The 18,357-nt window shown below is 42.4% G+C and overlaps 1 long non-coding RNA gene across 1 annotated transcript; it reads right to left on the bottom strand.

The window, feature by feature from the left end:
• Window positions 1–9,354: 9,354 nt before the first annotated feature.
• Window positions 9,355–10,662, bottom strand: LOC123577088. Its single transcript, XR_006701706.1, has 2 exons — window positions 10,470–10,662; window positions 9,355–9,650 (listed from the first exon to the last, which is right to left on the bottom strand). It is a non-coding gene; the product is annotated as an uncharacterized LOC123577088 (long non-coding RNA).
• Window positions 10,663–18,357: the final 7,695 nt, after the last annotated feature.

Below are 18,357 nucleotides of genomic sequence, written 5' to 3'. Positions count from 1 at the left end.
CGTGAGGGTCTCGGCAGCGTTTCTGGCCCCTCTCAAGCCGGGGACCATCTCCGTGCCAAGGGCAAGCGTGGCTCAGCCTCCCGCACGCACCGGGGTTCCAGTCCCCGCACAACTGGGGGCGTTGGCAGGAGGGGCGGCTCAGCGCCGGGAAGTTATCCAGCGCCCAGGCCCAGGCCTGTTCTCGGTTCAGGCCCGGGGGCATGAGGGGCTCCGGACGTGCCCACCTGCAAGACGGCCCTAACAGCGTGGGCAGATGGGGGTCCATGGCTTCAGCCTCTGACCAGGCCGAGACGTGCAGCCAGTCTGGGAGAAAGAAGATGCATCCAGCGCTGGGTGTGCCCTTTTATAGAGCTCTGTCGCGTGTAGGATCTCAGAAAGGACTGTCCTGATACTTGGGGCTGATCCTCATTAGCCTTGCAAATTACCTCGGAGCCGGATAAGATTAAGGAGAAAACTGCATCATTGTGGGAGGAGCTTTTGAGAGTTTGAAGGGTTTCAGTGATGGACTTAAGGGAGGAGCAGGGAGAAGGAAGGTCTTTGGGGAGAGAAGTCAAGTTCCTGGCTGTTTACAGTCGCTGTAGAAAGCCTCTCTCCTTGTCAGGCACACGTAGACAAATCACACTTCTCCTGTCCCTTCTTTTAGAGTATCAGAGACGATTGCCTGGTGTTAGAGATGAGACCCTGAGCATTAGATGAAAACAAGATCATAAACGTAGTTTATGCTGGAGCTGAACTGAGAGTATATGCAGGTCAACGAGTAAAGAAGTAATTCTTAGAGGTGGGAAAAGGAAAGTCCCATGCCTTCCTTAAAATTGTAATTTTTTAGTATTTTCCGTTCATTTGCAAGTTTATAAAATTGTGACATGTACATTTCTGTCTTATTTTTTCTTTGTAAGTAGGCTTCACGCACAGAGCAGAGCCCAGTGCAGGGCTTGAAACCACACCGTCAAGATCTAGACCTGAGCCTAGATCAAGAGTTGGACACATGTAACCGACTGAGCCACCCAGGTGCCCTACATTTCTCTTTTTTAAAATGTTTTTAGGGGCGCCTGGGTGGCTTAGTCAGTTAAGTGTCCGACTTCGGCTCAGGTCATGATCTCGTGGTCCACAAGTTCGATCCCCGCGTCGGGCTCTGTGCTGACAGCTCGGAGCCTGCTTCCGATTCTGTGTCTCCCTCTCTCTCTGACCCTCCCCCCATTCATGCTCTGTCTCTCTCTGTCTCAAAAATAAATAAACGTCTCAAAAATAAATAAAACGTTTTTATTTAAAAAAATGTTTTTAAGTTTATTTATTTATTTATTTTTAGTAATCTCTACACCCAGCATGGGGCTTGAACTCATTACCCCACGATCAAGAGTCACATGCTCTTTGGACTGACCCAGCTAGACACCTCTGTTACATGTACATTTCATCTGTGGTTTCCACTGCTGACATACTAACCTCCCATGAGCCCCTGCCACATTTTACCTATCTGCTGCCCCACGGTAGACACTCAGAACGTCAATTACCCAACTTCACCACATATGATAGTCCTTGTGAGAGAATTTCTCTAAAATATATACCCATGAACAGAGTTATGCCATGAAAAAGTGCAAAAACCTGAATTCGTTGAGTAATGCCATATTCTTCAGGAGACAGGCAACACGTACCCTCCAACAATAATGCCTGAGGATTACTCCATGCATACATGCCGCACAAACACTTGGAATGACCCAGTATGCTAACACTTGCCAGGGATTTGGTGATTCTGAACAGATCAACAGTGGTAGTAGTTGTGGATTTGTGTTTTCTGATTACTCTTTGGGACCCACTTTGCTCTGTGGTTCTAAAAGCCATTACTGTTGTTCAGTCTAAACTATGTCCTCATTATTCCATTAAATTAAAAAAAAATTATCCCCTAATAAGTTATTTGATGCTTCAACTATTTGAGCATATTTCATTTCTGTTCCTAAAAAGCATAAAAAGAATACAACAGTGATATCACATTCAACATTATATTTACTTATTATAATCTTTTCCTTTTAACCATCTTAGAAGAATGATTTAGACTTCCTTAATAACGTGTAAATATTGGAAGTTTTTCTTTCGGTTTTCAGAGTATTTTAAGAATGTTTGTTTTATATTGATTGTGATTTTTTAGATGAAACCATAAACTTTAAAGAAGAAAAATTTCTCTCAATATTTCATCTTGAAACCTGACATCTTTCCTTTCTTACACATCCTTCCATCAAGAATGAAATAAGCCATTTTAGGGGTGCCTGGGTGGCTCAGTTGGTTAAGCATCCGACCTCAGCTGAGGTGATGATCTCCTGGTTCGTGAGTTCAAGCCCCTCATTGGGATCTGCACTGACAGCTTGGAGCCTGCTTCAGAATGTGTCTCCCTCTCTCTCTCCCTCCCCAGCTTGTGCACGCGCGCTCTCTCTCTCTTTCTCTCAAAAATAAATAAACATTAAAAAAAAGAAATAAGTCATTTTAATTAAGAATTTGAATCCCTTCTTTATGTGTTCATTTTCTTAGCATAGGGGTCCTGGGACAGGAACAAGGAGCTTCTCCAATCCCCTTTGGCACAAAGTAGTCCAAAGATGGAATCATGCAGAGTCCGATGTGGTTAGGAGCTGAGACTGGTGCTGCTGGTAAGGGTGGAGAGTTGAGAGGACCCTGAAACTAAAGACCAAAGTGTAGCTCCCTAGCTAGAGCAAGCAAGAAAATTATCCAGGAGAAAGACTCCATGCTTAACCTGACTCCTGCCTCAGCCTGCTCACACGGCCTCTCCCGGACTTCTCTCTGGGGCAGGATCTCTTGTGACCAGCCGACCTCTGCAGGAGCCCACTTGGCAAGGAACTCAGGGCAGCTTCCAGCCAATATCGCTCAGGGAACTTAAACTTCATCTCAAACAAGTAAAACTTAGTTCCTCAGTTTTGTTGAAAGCAAAATACCATTCATATTACATAATTTTCTTATTTTAAAAAAGTTTATTAAACGAGGTTCAAACTCCTAAAAACAAAAAACACAGACATTGAAACAAGAGCACGTATCTTTCGCCTACCAAATTGAAAAGATATTTATTACCCATTGATATTACCAATGACTGTCACATTGTAGGGTAATACATATTTCTTACACTGCAGTTAGGACTGTATTTGGTAGAGTAACACAGTGATGAAATTTACAAAGCACATATTCTCACACATATTCTCGAAAAACAAAACAAGTGGCAGTCTGTTACACACAGTGCACGAACAAGCACACATCTCCCCCTAGCACACACGCAATCTGCCCACAAGATCGGCATGTTTATAGTCAAAACTAAGAACTGGGAAAAGCAATAGGAAGTACGAAGTAAGTCGTTGTAAACCCCCAAAGAAATGTATCTAGGGTAAATGAAATTGAGAAAGTTCATTTTGTAGGCAAAGCTGGCTACATAAAGATATGTATATTATTGTTCAATTTCTGTGCTACATACTTACATACAGATATACTGTAACTAGAAAATTGACAGGTTCACAATAGCTTCTCAGAAACCTTGGGGGTGGGGCAGATGCGTGTTAGAATTCATCTAGTTGGGGAATTCTAAAGTGGCCGCACCTGCTGAGCCCGACACTCTTGCCTTATTGTTCGGTATTGTTCTCAAGGGAGAGTTCCCTCCCACCTGCAGGATGGAGTCCCTTCGGTGTTGGGAGTTAAGGCACCTTGAGAAAGTCACCTCGCAGAGACGCAGATTGCAAATGAGCACTCCCGCTCCACGACCTCCAACCCTCCTTGACCTCAAACCCTCCGGTCTCAGCAGGGGGGCCGGTTTCTCAGGTCACGTGTCCAGGTCACGACGTCCATCACCTTGCACCTCAGCGACCTTGAGGCAGGTCAGCTCGGGGGACACTGGCAGGCGCTAGGCAAAAAGGCTGCAGAGAGTCGAGGGATAAGGGGCACTCGTTGGGCTCTGGCCGGCGCCTGAGGGCCCCTGAACTTCTGGGGGAGTTAGGAGAGGGGTTGGGGGAGTGCGGTGGTGGCGGGGGCAGAGACACGTGCGGATGCCCGAGGGCTTCTGAGACAGATCCCAGCTCCGAGCGGCCAGGGCCCTGCGGCGGGGGCGTTCCCCGGCTGAGCGGAGTCCTGGAGGCCGCCGGCCGCCTGCCTGCTGTTCCAGGAGCCATCGTTTGCTGGACCTACCAAGCGCCACGCTGTACTCCTGGCCGCCCCCGCTGCACCCCAATGCACCGCAGACCCCACCGCCTTCCCCGCGCGCAGCAGAGCCCGCCGGCCGAGGGTCGGGCGCGGGAACCGTCACCGGCCACCCGCACCCCTGCGCCTCGTCGCTCCCTGGCAGACGAACCGGGGACACGAGGGAGAAATAAAGACTTTGGCGTTGTTCTTGGTCAGTGAGTAGCGGAAAGAAAATTGTCTACGGACTCCGAAGACAAGACTGCTTCCGTGGTTATCCTGCAAACGCACAGGTGTCACCGTAACGCCTTCCGTGCGCGGAGGATGGTGAGCGGAGAAGAGTCTCGGCAGAAATCTCAGGGCTCCTTGGTGGCCAGGGGCGTCTGGGCCACAGCGCTTCGGATCCAGTGCCTTGGGACGTGCGGTGGTGGCTCCTGGGGTCAGGAACAGGGCGACCCTCTGAAGGGTCCCCACCGTCAGAGGCCTCGGGCTCCTCTCGTGGGTCCCGGAGAGAGGCGACCGCGCCGCGGGAGGCTGCGGGGGCCGGCGGCGGCCTGGCTCCTGGCTGGCGTCCGGCTGACGCGGGGCGCCTCTGGCTCCTAGGGGGTTTCCTGGTGGGGCGCGGACGTCCTGGGTCATGTCTTCCAGGCTCTGCAAGTGTCGGTTACCGGAGCAGCGCCAGCGCAGAAGCCCACGGGGACTGGAAAGCGTTTTTCCCAGGGGAAGTCTTGGCGGTCCCATGAGAGCCCTCCCAGGTCCCGAGAGAAGGGAGCGGCTGAGCTCAGGGTGGTGGTGCACTCAGCTCACACCAGATAATTGCATCAAAAGACCTGATGATATTCATACAAAACCCAATCACCTTGGGTGAAATTATCCGGGGTCAAATTCTCTTCGCGATAGATTGAATTGGGTTTGACAATAAGAAGGACTAGTGCACCTGAGAAAACTGGGGGGGACATTGGTTTGTAGTGTTGGAACGGACACAGAAACCTAGGTTTCCAGGCTGAACACTCTGAATGGGGGGAGCGACAAGGGAATTTGTGACGTGAAGGAGGTTGCAAGGGTGGTGAGCCAGTTCTTACATTGGACTTTCACTTCCCAGTGTTGCCTTCTCCTGGTGATTGCTCAATTCCAAGGACCTCAGACTGTGTTTGGACCAGTGTTTCTCCCAGAAGCTGCAGAAACTGGACGGCTTGGGTGAAGGGGAAGTTCTCCTCAGCAGATTATCTCACCTCTCTAGGCCTCCTTTGGTCATCTGTGAAATGGGGACAAATCACCTCTCCTTACAAGGTAGCTGGAGCAGTGCAAGCGTGCACGTCCATGAATTTAATTTGCTCAATTATTACTGTGATTATCATCATTCTCAATATTGTCATGGGTAGAATTATAATCTTAATGAGAACAAATGTTAAATACTGCCTCTGGGGGAATTTTCTTTCTCTAAATGGATTATGTTTTTCCTTAGTATATCATGTCTATGGTGTATTGCATTGTAATACATTCCTCTTCATCTGTGTCTAACAACCTGTTGACAAAAGCATCTGTGAATACATTATAGGTTTCCTCAACTAGATATTCATCTTACTGTAATAAAGTCTAGTTATCCCCAACACTTAGGAAGCAAATTTTGATATCCTTCTGTGTTCCGGGTGCTGTAAGGGGAGCCACCCAACACAAAGACAACTGGCTGTAGCTTTCAGACCCTACCTTCTAGGGAGAGAGCAAAGACACAGTCAAGAGAACACAGCCAATGCTGTGAGCATCACCAGACGTATATTCCAAACATGATACCTCCCTTTAAAGTGAGACTTGTATTGTTTGTTTAATTGCAGGGGGGGGAAATAGGCTACAGTAGAATAATAAATGAGAAATAACAAAACAGGAAAATCGAACAATAGACAGTAAAGATGGCATATTGAAAGCTGTAGCTAGTTGAAAGGTTTATGAAGCAATTTCGGATTCTCATAGCTGAGGTGAAGATCAGAACAAAGATACACAGAATAGGAGAGCTCAGCCTGGGTTCTTAGAAGGGGGAGGCCAAGTCAGAATTGTCTGAACCCAGTGACTGCTGAAATCCAAGGGAGAAGGAAGGCATAGCTGGCCCGTGTTACGGGTGCACCAGAAAGAAGTCGCTACAGAGAGAACCAGCAATGGCGTCCCTCTGCTCCGCATCCATTACCAACAAGGTACAATGGCAAAATGCATGATAATATTTCAGGGCCGGAACAAAGAGGTATCTGGGCTCTCATACTGGGTTGTAAACATTGACCTCCCTTTCGAATTCAGATGAATAGTACGTGCATATCATGTTAGAGATTTGCTGAATCTGACATTGGGAGGTCAACCAATTTTTAAACATATTTGGAATGTATCTTTTACATACACACAGATAAACTGTGTCATCAAGTTTTGAATTACTTATATTTATATATCTTGGACACCTTTTGATATGGTTCTAAGTTTAAAAATTTCATTTCAAATGTTTATTATGGAGAAATCCAAATATACCCATGGAGAAAAATAGTTTAATGAACCTTAATGTATCCGTCAACCAAGTTTTAACTATTTTTCAACGTTTGGCAATCTTATTTCACCTGTCCCTCACATTTTTCCCCCAGAGTATTCTAAAGCAAATAATAGACATCGTATCATTCACTCTGTCACTACTACAGCATCTATCTAAAATACACCAGGACTTTCTTCATAATCGTGTTGCTACTATTACATTTTATAGTTCTAACAATAATTTTAGTATTATATAATCAGTATGTGTTCAAATTGCCCCCAGTCTTAAAAATGTCCTTTTTTCACCTGATTTCTTTAAATCGGGATTCAAAGAAGATCCACACATTACAACACATGTAGTTGATTTGCCTCATAAATATTTTTTATTTGTGGCAATTTACCAAGGCCTTTTTTCTTGCCTTTTATTGTTGAAAATGTAGGTAATTTATCCTGTAGAATTTTCCACTTCCTGGATTTGACTGATCTCTTCCGGTGTTAATTGTTCTTTTCTTATTCATAACTATAAGAACATAAGATCTTGATATTTGTTAGATTTAGTTTGAATTTTATAGGCAAAAATACTTCATAAGTGATGCTGTTTACCTGTTAATTAAAAGGTATATAATATCTTACAGTGAGATTAAGAATTATAGCTGGATTTAGGCGATATATGTTTGATCCCTCAGTTACATATTCTCCCATTAATGTGTTAATTAGTGTCATTAGCATCTGTTAATGATTATTACCTAGATCCATTATATCATGGGGGTTGGGGACGTGTTACAAAATGATGATTACTTCATCCTATCTTTCACCTTCATGTATTAATAGATGTCTACTATAAATATGTACTTTCTCTTACTAATTGTTTTCTTAGACTAAGATGCAATTCATATGGCAATGACTGAATAAATGCTTAATTCTTTTCCTTTATCAATTTGCAGAGAAAAGGTATGTCATAGCAACATCCAATGGTGATTAATAAATGTTCTGTTAGTTTATATATAGTTTATATAGTTTATAGTTCTGTTAGTTTTTAATGTTTTTATTTATTTTTGAGACAGAGAAAGAGCATGAGCAGGGGAGAGGCAGAGAGAGAGGGAGACACAGAATCCGAAGCAGGTTCCAGGCTGTGAGCTGTCAGCACAGAGCCCGACACGGGGCTCGAATTCACAGAGTGTGAGATCATGACCTGAGTTAAAAGTCGGATGCTTAACTGACTGAGCCACCAGGGCGCCCAGTTCAGTTAGTTTTAAGTATCAGTATGAACACTGGTTTTCTGGTATATTTGATGAGTTTGATACTTACTGTTCAGTTCTCCCCTGAATAAAAAGACTCGATGCCCAGCTGTGAGGAGCATAGCTATCTGACAAACCTCCAGCTCTCAGCTTCAGCAGAGACTGACTCAGCTTTTGAATCTACCCAGCTATATTTGGAAGAAAATCACCAGGTCCAGCCCACCTCAACAGAAGATGAAAAGACAGACATGAATACTAGGAGATAGTGATCATTAAGGCCTGGCTTAAAGGCTACCTGCCCACTGGGAGAGGTTCTGAGCTCAAGTGGTGTGAAAAGAACATCCATTCATGAAAGCAATTAGGGTGTGAAGGTGGGGGGTGTGGGGGGGTAGGAACTGGGAGGGACTGGGAGTGCCATAGATTAGGCATTGATTATATGCAGAGGAACTCTAAAATTTTTCTTATTTTAACATATTGGGAATCAGGATAGGTCTCACAAATAGTGCTGTTTCTAGTCTATGAGACATGTGGTGTCCAGATTGTGCAGAGCTGTTTTTAGGCTCAATATTATGTTCCATTGGTCTGTTGGTCATGTCTCTCCATTTACATCACTGTAAATGGCATTTATATCATGGAATCTATTCTTTTCCATAACAGTGGACTCAGGTGTATCTGTGAGGGGCAGAGAGAAATGATAAAGAGAACAGGGTAGAATATGGGCTCATTTTATTATTTTTTTAAATATTTAAAGTTTATTTATTTTGAGAGAGAGGAAGTGGGGCGCCTGGGTGGCGCAGTCGGTTGAGCGTCCGACTTCAGCCAGGTCACGATCTCGCGGTCCGTGAGTTCGAGCCCCGCGTCGGGCTCTGGGCTGATGGCTCAGAGCCTGGAGCCTGTTTCCGATTCTGTGTCTCCCTCTCTCTCTGCCCCTCCCCCGTTCATGCTCTGTCTCTCTCTGTCCCAAAAATAAATAAACGTTGAGAGAGAGGAAGTGTGCATGCACAAGTGGGGCAGGAGCGAGAGAGAGAGAGAGAGAGAGAGAGAGAGAGAGAATCCTAAGCAGGTTTTGTGCTGTTAGCATGGAGCATGATGGGGGGGGGGGTGAGGGGGGGCTCCATAAGATAGATCATGACCTGAGCCAAAATCAAGAGTCAGACACTTAACTGACTGAGCCACCCAGGTGCCTCCATGGGCTCATCTTGAATACACCTGCATTTATGCCACAACCCTTCAAGGCTGCACGAGTCTTGGTTCTAGACTTGGAAAAGAAGATGGCACCGAGGCTTAGAGCTATCAGAGCAGGTGAATCGAGGGAGAAAAATAAGGTGAAAAAAAAAATGGGAGAGAAGGAAACCATAAGCGGGGTACAGGGGTGCAAGAGCACCTGGCTCGGGGGCCCCAAACAGACCAGGTTTGGCCACACTGACAAAATCCAAAGGCAGAGAGACCAGCAGTGGTGAAACAAGAAAGGAATGTATTTCAGTGAGGCCAGCACTGGGACAACAGTGGACTAATGTCACACAGCCTGTCCAAAGTGCTGGAAATACTTCTAGGTTTATATAAGGAAAATGTGAGACGAAGTTGCTGGGTATGTGCAGGTGGGCAGTAAAGGTCAGATCGGTCATCATCTTGGGATCGATCACGGGGTCTTGCTGGCACAGGGCAGTGCTTATTGCTTGAAGGGGTAATTTCGGTTCCCACCACAGGATGCTCTATCCATAGGGTCTTTTGTCTAAGTTAAGAGATACGCTGGAAAGAACTTAATCAATTAGAAAGTACAGACTGGGGTCAAAATGGGGGTAGTGGAAGTCCTCTTTCAAAACCTAGGGCTGGGAAGCAAAACCAAATAAACAAACAAACAACCCCAGACTAAAACAACCAAAACACCTGTAGAATTGAAAGGCGAACTAGAGGGGCGCCTGGGTGGCGCAGTCGGTTAGGTGTCTGACTTCAGCCAGGTCACGATCTCGCGGTCCGTGAGTTCGAGCCCCGCATCAGGCTCTGGGCGGATGGCTCAGAGCCTGGAGCCTGTTTCCGATTCTGTGTCTCCCTCTCTCTCTGCCCCTCCCCCGTTCATGCTCTGTCTCTCTCTGTCCCAAAAATAAATAAACGTTGAAAAAAAAAATTTTTTTTAAAGAAAGGCGAACTAGAGTGTGACGCACGTGTCACTTTTGATCCGTTAGAGACACCCGCCCCCGCAAACCAACAGTCACCTGAATTCATTTGGAAAAAAAAGAAAAAGACCATTTGGCCCTGGGTCACTGCGAGCAGATGCGCTCCGTCCTCTTTCTGAGTCGTGTTCATTTTGCATACACACAAGTAGGGGAGTGGCACCGACAGATCCTGCAGCTCCCCCGAAGAACCATATGTCAGCCCTCTTCCCAGTGCAGGCCCGGACGATTCCTCCTGCCTGACTCCAACATCTCCCGAGGCTTGAAGGGAGGATGGTGGACTGTGGCTGGTTTCAATAGCCCAGCCAATTTCAACGTTTGCTAACTTTCTGCCTGGAAGTTTCGCATCCCCTCCAGCCTTAGAGAAAAGCTGTGAGGCCTGTGCCTGCTCACTCACCACTAGGGGGCAGCAGCAGGGAGGGCTTCAAGCGGGACCTCTTGGTTCCCTGGAGAACCTGGGACTTGCAGGGGCCTAATGCTACGCAGTCTTGAAGATTGATCAACGTTGCCATTCTTGACATAGCCACTAGGAGGCGATGCTGCCTTCCCCCCAAAAAAGTGGAATTGAAAACTCGTTTTGTTTTGGTTTTTCCAGCTTTACTGAGCTGTAATTGACATATAACATTGTGTCAGTTTAAGGTGTACAAGGTATTGATTTGACTTATATATTGCAAAATGATTATTACCATAGCCTCAATTAACAGTTCCATTACATTGTATGATTACCATTTCTTTTTCGTGGTGAGAACATTTAAGATTTACTCTCTTAGCAACTTTCAGTACATAATATAGTGTTGTTAACTATAGTCACCATGCTGTAGATTAGATTCCCAGAACTTTTTCATTTCTAACTGGACACTTGTACCTTTTGACTGACATCTCTGTATGTCTCCCTGCCCCCCAGGCCCTAGCAACCACCATTCTACTCCGTGTCTTTTTTAGATTCTACATGTAGAATCTACCAAACAATATTTATCTTCTCCACCTGACTTATTTCTCTTATATAATGTCCTCATGGGGCTCCTGAGTAGCTCAGTCGGTTAAGTGTCCAACTTTGGCTCAAGTCATGATCTCACGGTTCAGGAGTTTGGGCCCAGCATTGGGCTGTCTGCTTCCTGTTGACTGGGAACCTACTTCTCATATTCTCTCTCTCTCTCCCTTCCTCTCTCCCTTCCCTTGCCCCACTTGTGCCCTCTCTGTCTCAAAAATAAACATTAAAGAATACTTTAAAAATAATATAATGCCCTTAAGTTCCATTTATGTTGTTGCAAATGGCAGGATTTCCTTCTTTTTCATGGCTGAATGGTATTCATATATGACACGCACACACCATATCTTATCCACTCACCTTTTGAAGGACACTTAAGTTATTTCCATAGCTTGGCTATTGTGAACAATGCTGCAATGAACATGGGAGTGCGGATATCTTTTTGAGGTCCTGATTTCATTTGCTTTGGATGTATACCCGGAAGTGAGATTGATAAATCATATGATAGTTCTAGTTCTAGTTTTTTTAGAAATCTCCATACCATTTTTTATAATGGCTGTACTAATTTACATTCCCACCACGAGTGCACATCCACATCCTTAGTAACACTTATCTCTTGTTTTCTGATGACAGCCACTCTAAGAGCTGTAAGGCAGTATCTCACTGTGGTTTGGTTTGCATTTCCCTGACGATTAATAATGGAGTATCTTTTCGTGCACCTATTGGCCATTTGTATGTCTTCTTGTTCAGTTCCTATGAACATTTTTTAATGAGTTTTTTTTTCCATTGTGTTGTAAGAGTTCTTTATATATTTGGATGTTATCCCCTTATAAGACCTATAATTTGCTAATATTTTCTTAGATTCTGTAGGTTACCTTTCATTTTGTTGGTTGTTTCCTTGGCTATGCAGAAGCCTTTTATCAGATATACTCCTACTTACTAATTTTTGCTTTTGTTACTTGTGCTTCTGGTGCCATATCCAAAAAATCATTGACAAGACCAAAGTTAAGATTTTCCCCTATAGCTTTTCCTATTTTCCTCTGGAAGCTTTAAGGTTTCAGGTCTTATGTTTAAGTCTTTCATCCATTTCGAGTTAATTTTTGTGAGGGGTGTAAGATAGGGATCCCATTTCATTCTTCTGAACGTGCTTTTCTTTAGACATAACACATATATAATATTTATATATTTATTTTATATTTATTATATATGTTTATAACATTACATATATATGTATATATACACACACATATATATATAATCATCTGTAAACAAAGACAGTTTTATTCTTCCTTTCATATTTAGATGCCCTTTATTTCTTTCTCTTGCCTCATTATTCTGGCTAGGACTTCCACTACTATGTTAATACGAGTGGTAGGAGTGAGCACCCTGTCTTCTTCCTGATCTTACAGTAAAAGGTTTCAAACTTTCACCATTATCATATTGGCATGGGCTTGTCATATGTGGCCTTTATTATGTTGAGGTATGTTCCTTCTACACCCAATTTGTTAGCAGTTTTTATCATGAAAGTATTTTTCTCACATGCTTTTTCTGCATCTACTAAGATTATAATAATTTTTACCTTCCATTCAATTAATGTGGTATATTACATTTATTAATTTGTGTATATTGAGCCATCCTTGTATCCCAGGGATAAATCCCACTTGATCATGGTGTATGATCCTCTTAATGTGCTGTTGAATTCCGTTTGCTAGAATTTTGTTGAGAATTTTTGCATCTGATTTATCAGGAATATTGGCCTGTAGTTTTCTCATGTTGTTCTTATCTGGCTTTGGTATCAGGGTAATACTGACCTCTTAAAGTGAGTTTGGGAATGTTTCCTCCTTTTCAATTTTTTTTTTTTTTTTTTGAAAGAGTGAGAAGGATTTATGTTAAATCTTCTTAAACATTTGGTGGAATTCACCAGTGAACCATCTGGTCTTGGGCTTTTCTTTGTTGAGAGGTTTATGATTACTGATTCCATCTCCCTACTCATTATTTGTTCAAATTTTTAACTTCCTAATTCAGTCTTGGTAAACTTTATGTGTCTAGGAATTTATCCATTTCTTCTAGTTTATCCAATATATTGGCGTACAACTCTTCACAGTAATTTTTTATGATCCTTTCTATTTCTGTGGTATTCATTATAATGTTTCCTTTTCATTTCTGGTTTTATTTATTTGAGTGTTCTTTTTTTCTTGGTTAATCTAGCTAAAAGTTTGTCAATTTTGTTTAACTTTAAAAACAAAATCTGCTCTCATCAGGCACCTGGGTGGCTCATTCGGTTGGGCATCCGACTTAGGCTCAGGTCATGATTCAGAGCTCGTGGGTTTGAGCCCAGTGTCGGGCTCTGTGCTGACAGTGCAGAGCCTGGAGTCTGCCTCAGGTTCTGTGTCTCCCTCTCTCTCTGCCCCTCTCCTATTCATGCCGTCTCTCAAAAATAAATAAAAAGTTAAAAACAAAATCTGCTTTCAATTTCGTTGATTCCTTTTGTTGTTTTTCTGGTCTCTATTTCATTCTTTCTGCTCCGTTTGTTACTTCCTTCCTTTGCTAGCATGGGCTTAGTTTGTTCTTCGAGTTCCTTAAGATATGAGTTAGATTGCTTATTTGATAGATTTATTTTTTCTTAATGTAGAAGTTTATTTGTCACTGTAAACTTCCCCTAATATGGGATGTCTGGGTGGCTCAGTTGGTTAAGTGTCTGACTCTTGATTTCGGCTCAGGTGGTTCCTGGGATTGAGCCCCGCATCAGGCTCTGCACTGAGTATGGAGTCTGCTTAGGATTCTCTCTCTCCCTCCCTCTGCTCCTTCCCAGCTTGCACTCAGGCATGCGCAATCTCTCTCTCTCAGAATAAATAAATAAACTTAACAAAAAGAGAGAGTCTGTTTCTTGGTTTCCATCTCTTTATAAATTAAAAAAAGAAAAAGAAAAAGAAAAAACTTCCCTCAGAACTGCTTTTGCTGCATCCTACAAATTTTGGTGTGCTGTGTTTAATTTTTGTTTCAAGATTTTTTTTCTAATTTCCCTTTTAATATCTTCTTTGATGTGTTGGTTGTTTAGCTGTGGAATGTTTAATTTCCACATATTTGGTAAGTTTCCCGTTTTCATCCTGTTATTGATTTCTAGTTTCATAGCATGTGGTTGGGAAAGATATTTAGTATGACTTCAATCTTCTTAAATTTGCTAAGACTTGTTTTGTAACCTATCATATGGTCTATGCTTGGTATAGATCTTGTATTTTGGTGTATCCAAAATACATCACATGTGCTTGAGAAGAATGTGTTGGATTGAATATTCTGCATATGTCAATAAGGTCTATTTGGTCTACAATGTAGTTCAAGTCTAATGTTTCTGTAGTGATTTTCAGTATGGATGATCTATCCATTGTTAAAAATGGAGTATTTAAGTCCCCTACTCTCACTGAATTGCTGTCTATCTCTCTTCAGATCTGTTAGTATTTGATTAATATATTTAGGTGCTTGATGTTGGAGATATATATACATATATACATATATATATACATATATATATATATATATATATATATATATATATATATATAACATATATAGTGTTGTATCTTCCTGATGAATTGACCCTTTATGATTATATATTGACCCTCTTTGTCTCTTGTTACCACTTAGCTCAAAGTCTATTTTGTCTGATGTAAGCATAGCTAGTCCTGCTCTCTTCTGGTTCCACTTGCATGGAGTATCTTTTTCTAGCCTGCACTTTGAGCTTATGTGTGTCTTTAAAGTTGAAAGAGACTCTTTGGCAGGCAGTATAGAGTTGGGTCTTATATTTTTATTCATCCAACCTCTCTATACCTTTTTTTTTTTTTAATGTATATTTATTTTTGAGAGAGAGTGAAAGCGCGCGCACACTAGTGGTAGAGGGTCAGAGAGAGGAGGAGACAGAAAATCTGAAGCAAGCTCTGTGCTGACAGCAAAGAGTCCTATGTGGGGCTCAAACTCAGGAGCCTCGAGATGATTTGCTGAGCCAACATCAGATGCTTAACAGATTGAGCCACCCAGGTACCCCTCTATACCTTTTGATTGGAGAATTTAATCCATTTACATAAGTAATTATTGATAGGGAAGGACTTACTAAAGCAATCTTATTCATTGCTTTCTGGCTTTCTTGTACTTCCCTTGTTCCCATCTTTCTTGCTTGCTGCCTTCCTTCGTGAATTGATGACCTTCTGTAGTGGTATGCTTTGATTCCTTTTTCTTCCTCTTTTGTGAAATCTACTATGGATTTTTGCTTTCTGGTTACCATGAGACTTATGTAAGACATCTTATAGCTATATCTGTATTTTATGCTGAGAACAAGTGAACTTTATTCACATACAAAAACCCTACCCACTTACTTCCCTGTTTTATGTTTTTGAGGTCACAACTTACCACTTTGTATGCTGTGTATTCATTAACAAATTATAGCCATGCCTCATTTTGTTGCACTTTGCTTTATTGTACTTCATGGATACTGTGTTTTTTACAAATTGAAGATTTGTGGCAACCCTGCCTTGAGTGAGTCTAATTGGTGCCATTTTTCCAACAACATTTGCCCCTGTCATATTTTGGTAATCTTCACAATATTCCAAACTTTTTCATTATTATTTGTTATGGTGACCTATGATCAGTTATTATGACTTGCTGAAAGTTCAGATGATGGTTAGCATTTTTTAACAATGAAGTTTTTTTTTTTGTTTTTTGTTTTTTTTTTTAGTTTGAGATAGAGCACAAGTGGGGGAAGGACAGAGAGAGAGAGAGAGAGAGAGAGAGAGAGACAGAATCCAAAGCAGGTTCCACACTGTCAGTGCAAAGCCCAACGCAGGGCTCCATCCCATGAACCAAGAGATCATAACCTGAGCTGAAATCAAGAGTCAGATGCTTAACTGACTGAGCCACCCAGGCGCACTAATAAAGTATTTTTTAAGTCTATTTATTTATTTTGAGGGAAGGGGAGGGGCTGAGAGAGAGGGAGAGAGGAATCCTAAACAGGCTCCTCACCACCAGGTTGGAGCCCAATGTGGAGCTTGAACTCAGGAACCATGAGATCATGACCTGAGCTTAAGTTGGACACTTAACCAACTGAGCCATCCTGGTTCCCCCTCCAATAAAGTATTTTTAAATTAAGATATATATATTAGAATGCTATTGCATAGTTAATAGACTACAGTATAGTGTAAACATAAGTTTATATATGCACTGGGAAACCAAAAAATTCATTTGAGTCACTTTGTGATATTTGCCTTATCATGGTGGTCTGGACCTAAACCTGCAATATCTCTGAGGCATACCTGTATCGTAGCTATAGCTATTTTTAATATGCTTAGCCTTTATACTAGAGCAAGGGGTTAACATACCACCATATTACAGTTTTAGAGTATTCTGAATTTGACCATGTATTTGTGTATATTTTCATATTTTTCATGTTATTCATTAGTGCCCTTGCATTTCAGTTTACAGAACTCCTTTCAGCATTTCTTGTAAAGCAGGTCTCATGGCAATGAACTGCCATGAGTCTGGTCTCAGCTTTTGTTTATCTGGGAATATCTTTATCTCTCATTTCTGAAGGTTAACTTTACCAGATGGAGTATTCTTGATTGGCAGATTTTTCTTTCAGAACCTTGAATAGTATCATTCCACTCTCTCCTAACCTCTAACATTTCTGCTGGGAAATCTGCTGATAGCCTACCAGGCTTCTCTTGTAAGTGATGTTTTATTTCCCTTACTACTTTTATGATTCTCTCTTTGTCTTTGATTTTTGACATCTTTATTCAAATGCATCTTGGAGAACAACTTTTTAGGTTGAATTTGTTTGGGGTCCTATGAACTTCCTGAACTTGGATGGACAAATCCCTCCTTCAGATTTGGGAGTCCAGTCATTATTTCTTTCAATTAACTTTCTTCCCCTTCTTCTGATTCTCCAATAATTTGCAGATTTCTTCTCTTCTATCAAGAGAAAGCTTTCTTCACACCTTCATTCTTCCTTTGTTCTTTTTTGTTCTCCTCTGAATTTCTCCTCCTGTTATCTACCTCACAGATTCTTTATTCTCCTTGATTCATTCTGCTATTGGTGCTGCTCTCTGTTGCATTTTTTAAAATTTTATTCCCTGTACTCTTTACCTCCAGAATTTGTTTTGTTCCATTTTGTTTTTTATCTCTTTATTAAACTTCTCATTTGATAACACACTGTTTTCCTGATTTCCTTGAATTGTCTATTTTCTTATAGCTCAGTGACCTTCCTTAAAATTTTGAGTTCTTAATCAGGTAAATCACAGATTTCCATGCCTATGGGATTTGTTACTGGAAGATTAGTGTGATCCTTTGGTGGTGTCATGTTTTCTTGATTTTTCATGTTCCTTGAAGTTTTGCATTGCTGTCTTCCCAATTGAAATGGCAATCACTTTCTCCAGTCTTAACTGTTTTTGGAAGAGAAGTGCCTTGTCAGCTGTGCTAGAGATTCTTAATCTCTCTTAGACCTGCTAAAGGCACACCTGCTTCATGCTTTTTGCTCCCTATTGTGGCAGAATTCTTTAGTTAGTATGCCTTCTCTGGATCCTACAGTGAACCTCGCCCAGTGCTGACCTAGTGCTGAGAGTTTCTCTTTTGTTTTCCCAAAGGTGGCACTAAAGCTCAAGTTTATGGTCTCTGGCTTGCTGATTTGAACTGGCTTTCTGTGCATGCTCACTAGCCACCAGCCAAAACTTGTTCTTGCTGCCACAGTAGGGAGAGTGCCTCCTTCTGGGCATCCTGCATAGCTGGGGTGGTGTGGCAGGCAGGGCTCACTCACATGCGCATTCCCTGCCCCCACTCCAGAGAAATCACAGGCCAAGATCTTGGCCCCAAGCTGTGCTCGCTTAGGGGAGGGATGATGAAGATAAAATCAAGCTGTTTTCTTACTCTCTCCAATGCATCCAAACTTTTTTTTTTCTTCTCCAACATCATGGTAGAACTTCTTCAGAAACCTAGATTTCCACAAAAGCTCTTTTTGTCTGTTGGTGATTGTGTAAGACAGTGTTCTCCAGGGTCTCCAGGACCACAGATGAGAGGGGCTGGAGCTGGTTCATGGACCATTGCAGGGTCCACAGTCAGGACCAAGGTATGTATGCCTATTACCTCACATATAGGTGGGCAAGACTTCGCCTGGGTCCCTTGGTGTATGGTGCTGCCTTCCACAGCTCCCACAAACCACTTTTGTCTGTGGATGGATGTTGAATCAATGTTGTTGAGAGGGCAGCCAAAAAACAAAGGAAAATCTCTTATTCCACCATGATGCTAATGTCACTTCTCT

The sequence above is a fragment of the Leopardus geoffroyi genome, chromosome A1 (genome assembly GCF_018350155.1).
Source record: "Leopardus geoffroyi isolate Oge1 chromosome A1, O.geoffroyi_Oge1_pat1.0, whole genome shotgun sequence".
Classification (NCBI taxonomy): domain Eukaryota; kingdom Metazoa; phylum Chordata; class Mammalia; order Carnivora; family Felidae; genus Leopardus; species Leopardus geoffroyi.
Note: the sequence above shows the minus strand (reverse complement) of the source record. Positions and strands in the feature narration are given on the sequence as shown.